The following is a 6,000-nucleotide window of genomic DNA, read 5'->3' as shown; positions in this document are numbered from 1 at the left end:
GACTTCTACTCAACTCTAAGTTAATTAAGGACAACTTACACTATCTCCCAGGGTGTTTCAGCAAAGATATCCTAGGCGAATATCTTAAGAACGATTAGAGCTATAACAAAGTAACAAAATGGACTAAGTGACATATAGAAAATATATTTGAAATATAACATCGAATAATGAAAACCTCTACAACCACGCCATCCACTCCTTGTGCTGCTTCACAAAAGACACGGTTGAGCCACATAGGTTTGTATGATTCTATGTATACTTCTGTATTTAATGTGATCATGTTAGATACACACAAAAAACACCAACAGTATAAAATCTCTGATACAGTGTTTTATTTCAATCGATGAAATAATGAGATTTGAGTAAAAACTCAAATTCATTTGATTACAAATTCAAAGAATTTTGTTTTCCAGTATCAAATGTTTAATGTTGCAAATTTTTAGTAGGAACTGGAATTTAAGACATTCCATGACAACCAAAAATTGTACTGAGCTTAAAGGTTGATATTGAAATGGTGGATAGTGTACACAGACACTTTTTCACAAATGGATAAAAAAGTTTTATGAGTTACCTTTCTCGAATCTATACAATAGATCTTTATTAAAGATACAGTACTTCTAGGTCCTTAAGCCTTTCATATGCATTAGCGGCTTATTCACTATCTTATAAAGCGCCCATTTACAGGGTGTCCCGTAATTAATGACCAAGATTTTACTAAGGTATAAAACATGTGAAAACAAACAAATTTCATCATATAATATATAGTCCTATGTTGCTTAGTTTTTTGTTCGTCTTGCTGTACATGTTTTTTAGAAAATAATTTGTACCTATAAAATTGTTTAAGGTATCAAATTGAGACTTGGTAATTCTAATGATCTCATTAGAGTACATCTTAGATAAAAATAATATAAGTGTTCGGATAAATACTAACTAATGCTTTGAAGTACAGCATTAGGAATGTATCCTTATCATGTGCATAAGGCATTGCACAACAGCTGATTTTATTTAGCAGCTGGTAATATATTTAAATGTAGCTAATTGTTGTGATGATTTGTTTACTAAATACTATCTTGGAACTAATATTGATTCTAACTCCTTAACCTCCACGCATTGTGTTTCTATAATAGTGGTGTCGTGTTGTCGTGTTTTAGTCGAGCTGTAATTGTTAGTTTACACTACAGATTGAGTACTATTCAGTGGCTGAATACACTGATATTTACTAGGTTTATGAATTGGCTGATGGTAACGCAAGTTCAGCAAAAATACTTTACGCAGAGCGTATTGTCGAAAGCAAGTTAACGGTCAGTTCCAGGCCGGCCTGCTATCTGCGAGTTATTTTTAGCACTTCCGCTCTCATTAACATGATTGTGACTGCAGTAAACACACACCTTATGACCCGGTTGGCGTATGTAAGGGAAACTCTAATACGCAGTATGGTAAAGGTTTGGTCATTAATTACGAAACACCCTGTATACAACAGTCACCTGGTTATTAAGATTAGAGAATTTTATTGGTTGAGCATTAGCGTAATCGAATACTAGTGCTCAAAAGGCCGGAAAATTTAATTTGCCTTTGCTTGTATGTTCACACGATATATTCTCAAAGATGAATTGACCTATAGATTTCATTTCACATGTGCATGAAGCTTCTTTTCCAAATAAGGAAAACTAAACTCTAATGGTACATGTCACTCATTGAGATTTCGCTGAGGATAAGCACCACGTATGGTGTAACAGATTTCGCTCACGTTATGTTCTAAATTTTAATTTAAGATTAAACAAGGAGTACGGAACCCCAAGTGACGCGTAACAGGATTCTCTGAGATTGCATGCACAATTTGAAGTACATTTCATTCTTGAGGCGATACTTTGAGCATCAAAACGTTACGCTGCTAAAACAACCGTTTTAAATCATCTCCTAATGTATGTTTTAAAACATCAAAAATCAAAAAGCAGTTGTAAATCTGAACACGTTTTTGAAAATCTATATGTGTTGATTTCCCGGCACATTGTAAAGATGTACCAAGAAATAATTTCTGCTTTTCTTGGAGTTTGGAAGGCATTGAAATAAGTAACGAGAACAAGGGCTTGAAGAAATAGCGCAGAAATAAAAGCGAAGTCTTTGTGTTTTTTATAGAGTAGGAATAAAGGTCCAAAATAAAAAGATTAAATCTTTAGTTAAGTATTGAAATTCATGATATTATTATGAATTTCTGAGTTTTCATAAAACAATATATATAGGAAAAGTCGTGTATTGTGGGCTGAGTCTGGAATGTCCTCACTCATGACGATGGAAATCTAAGTAACTGCGGGGATATTAGTGAGTAAGAGCAGTTCAAAGAGTGGTGGATAGTATTGTACTCTGAAATACTATAAACTTCTGTTGTGCTTCAGGCAGGAGAGTCGGGCCAGTTCCAACACGGTGTATAGACATTTTTGCCATGACAGTATACAAAATATTACCCTGACCGTTCCGTTTATGAGATGTAACTGAAATTCTATCAACATTCATTTTCCTATTCCATTAAAAAATATTGTTGGCTTTAGATATGCAAGGTAAACTATCCAAACATTGGAACCATTGACCATCTCCCTACTTGAAACCTGTTTTATGTGAAGTGAAAAAAAGTCTCATTTCATTGGGAAACCTATTGACTTATTATATGACATGGACCAAAGAAATGCCTTCTCTCTGGACTACAGAGGCCAGAGGTTAGAACAGGAAACCTAGCACTGTAAAACACGTCTTGCTGTTTTTCCTTTTATTTTTATTGATCTTTCACAGCTGACATCTCACTCTCTGACAGTCAGATGCTGCATCAGTCAACTAAGGTTTCAATGTAAGGTTTTAGGAGCTGGTTTTAGTGGAACGATATTTAGTTTATAAGAACAATATTAAATCTCAAATCCTTTTACGCCTTTATTTTTGAACATAGAATTTCGGAAGATGCCTCGTTATTATTGTATATCCAAATGTTTTTGCTTGCCTGTAGGACGTATACTTTAAAGAATTTTATCGGAAAGAAATCAAAATGTTTGAATTATTTTCTGAATAACTTATAAAAATAACATCCAAAATACTCAAAAGCATTTGGATGCAATTTAAGTATATATTTAAAATTATATAATTCCCTAAATTTTCATCCACAAATAAGAGTGTAAAATTTATTGAAGTTTACTATTGTTCTTATGGGGCTAAATCAAGATGGCCTCCAGTACAATCTGTATCTCCAAGCTGAAGGCGTGTTCATATTAGTTTTACATATTACAATCAACCTCTTTTACTGGATATTTTATATTTTTGTATACTACAAAAACAGTGAAGCTTGTAATTTACATATAGTGATGGCAAAGATCCTTAACCATCTTTTCGATTATTTATGCAGTAGAAAATGTTCAGTGCGCCTTCAATTTGTGACCTAGACTGTACCCGCAATACATAACTGCACCTATATCACAGTTAGCGCCGTCGTATCTCTATCGTCTGCACACAGTATAGCATACCTACTTAAAATCATTTTTGAACGGAAGAAATTTATACATTTTTTATAAATTTACAAATTAAGATTCGTAACAACACCAATGTAGATAGATATTTTAGGAGTTTTAAAAATATCCCGCATTCAACAAAATAATTTGTTTTACGGGTTGTAATTAAAACTTGTAATATTCAAAGTTATTAATTACAACATTTACCGCCTATCAATTATTGACAAATAGTATTACAGTATTTGAATATACATGTTATTATTTGTCTTTAATTTTAGGGACAACCCCTGTAACATTTTTTGCGTTTTCTGGTTTAATATTTTTCCTGCAATATACGTTAGGACTGTAGTACCAAATGTTTGTATTCATTAATTTTTAACATTAGCATACAACTTTAGTGGTTTCCGTTTTAATTTACAAATGTTTCATAATTGACGATATTTCAGAAATTCTCAGTAATTTAAATATGTTGAGAACGTCTATGATGATATTTCATACATTTCAAATAAAATGGTACAATTTTAATTCACAATCGGGTAATTACTAGAGGAAACCGACTCAAAGGATGGAATATAAACATGTGCATCACTCCTGGAAAACACAATCAATTCCGATTGCACATGGCGTCAAGGTGTCTGTACCGAAAGGTCGTGACCCGATTTTAACAGGGTATCGACCAGTTCAGGCTCACGATATGGCAGTAGCTACACCTACCGATGTGGGAGAGAACTTACTTATGCCTGAACTGCATAACCGACACATAGTGATAACAGCGCCCTCTGTAGCAGGGTGTGGAAACTACAGAGTAAACTGTGTTATCGGCCACAGTGACAGCAGAGTGGAGCCCCCTGGTGGTGTACAACAGAACTGTTGTCAGGGGCCAGCAGCGCAGCCGCACGCACGTATCCTAGGTTACCGTCCACCACTCCAGACGCAGCTCACCACAGGACTGGAGGCACACCACACACCCACGCCTCCGGACAGCAGCAGGTATGTGCCTATACTAGCCGTGGTGCCTAGGCAGTGTACCTGCACCCTTGTACTTGCCACTCAACAGGTGCGGGCGAGGGCCACCCCTCAGCCCCGAGTACACAGTTGCTCCTCACTGGAACTTGTTGCTTCTGCCAGGAACTACCAAACGTTATTGTTTGTCCAAAATACTGACAGCTGTGACGTTATCGCCAACTTATAATTACGTTTAACGGTTTTTCAACTTTCCACCAACGTATTCTTTTTTTCTAAATTGGTATAATGTAATACTAAAATTAAATGAAGTAATCCATGTTTAAATGGTTTTGAGAACGAATAGTTTCTATATTATTATTGTATCTTGTCGCCGTAATACAGGTCTAGGATAAAATTTGTATTTATGTAATTTAAAGCATAGTTCTATCTCATAATGTGGTATTAAACACTACATAACCATTGGTGTAAAATATTACATGTTATTTTATCTAAATAAGTACCATTTTATAGTTATAATTGTATAACTCATACAAAATTATATTATTAAACTCAGATACGGTGTTATCTATCATGTAAAACAAACGGAAACATGGGAGTTTAGCCATAATTAGCCAGTATTAGTTCAAAATGTAATACAATTAACATTAATATCATGAAACTACCTGGTTCGCTCCATCCTTTGATATATTTACCGTTGGATATCAGGGATCGACATATCAGAGTTTTATTTTATAGATCCGAAACAATTTGGGCCTCAACTCATACAAAGGTATTAGTGAGCTCTACCATTAGATAATACAAATAGTGCTAAAGATATTCTCGTTAATGATATTTTTATTAAATTTAAGGCACTTGAATTAGAAATACAGTTTTTTAATAATAAAACTTTTGGAAAATTATTAGTGCGTATCAAAGTAACAATGTAAGTCGTACATTAATTTTATCGCTGGAAAATTCCCAAATAAACTCATCAAACTTAGTGACAAATAACATTTCTTCAATTGCCAAAAATAGTAAAAAAAAAAACTATTACTTGCTTAAACCTTTTTGCTTGCAGTCTATTTAGATCTTCAACCCGTCCGAGTCTCGAAGGTCTATTGGTAAATCCGTGAATAACTTATACCAAAACTAACTTCAGCTTTGTCAAGTTTACCCTGAGTTAAAACTAAAAATCCGTTCCGCCATAATCGATAAGAAACAGAATACTAGAATTACCATAGAAATTTAACTTCACTATTAAAATTAAAATATATAGTACAGCTGTACAGTAAAATTTTGAAAGAAAGGAGGACATAAGAACTATATACGAGTAATACGTAGTAATTTCACTTTATACCTATACAAAGACAAACAGGCTTGGTGTCTTCCAGGAATCACCACGCCGCCCAAGATAATCTAATTATTCAGCGTGTGCATTGCATACTAAAGCAAACGCTTGTGAAATAAAAGTACGGGGAAGTTTTCATCATTTTTAATCAGACTATTAGAACCTGCCAAGAAGAGAAAATGTATTTGCGCAGACAGAAACAAATTAAAATTAACCCCT

The 6,000-nt window shown here is 34.1% G+C and overlaps 1 protein-coding gene across 1 annotated transcript in view; it reads left to right on the top strand.

The window, feature by feature from the left end:
- The first annotated feature begins 4,367 nt into the window (after window positions 1-4,367).
- The window catches only part of LOC124360488, a 57,324-nt gene continuing 55,691 nt past the window's right edge, over window positions 4,368-6,000 (top strand). Inside the window, exon 1 of the mRNA XM_046814160.1 lies at window positions 4,368-4,478. The gene's annotated coding sequence lies outside the window, so the exon portion shown is untranslated. The remainder of the gene's footprint in view (window positions 4,479-6,000) is intronic.

This window comes from Homalodisca vitripennis, chromosome 4 (genome assembly GCF_021130785.1).
Source record: "Homalodisca vitripennis isolate AUS2020 chromosome 4, UT_GWSS_2.1, whole genome shotgun sequence".
Lineage (NCBI taxonomy): Eukaryota > Metazoa > Arthropoda > Insecta > Hemiptera > Cicadellidae > Homalodisca > Homalodisca vitripennis.
Note: the sequence above shows the minus strand (reverse complement) of the source record. Positions and strands in the feature narration are given on the sequence as shown.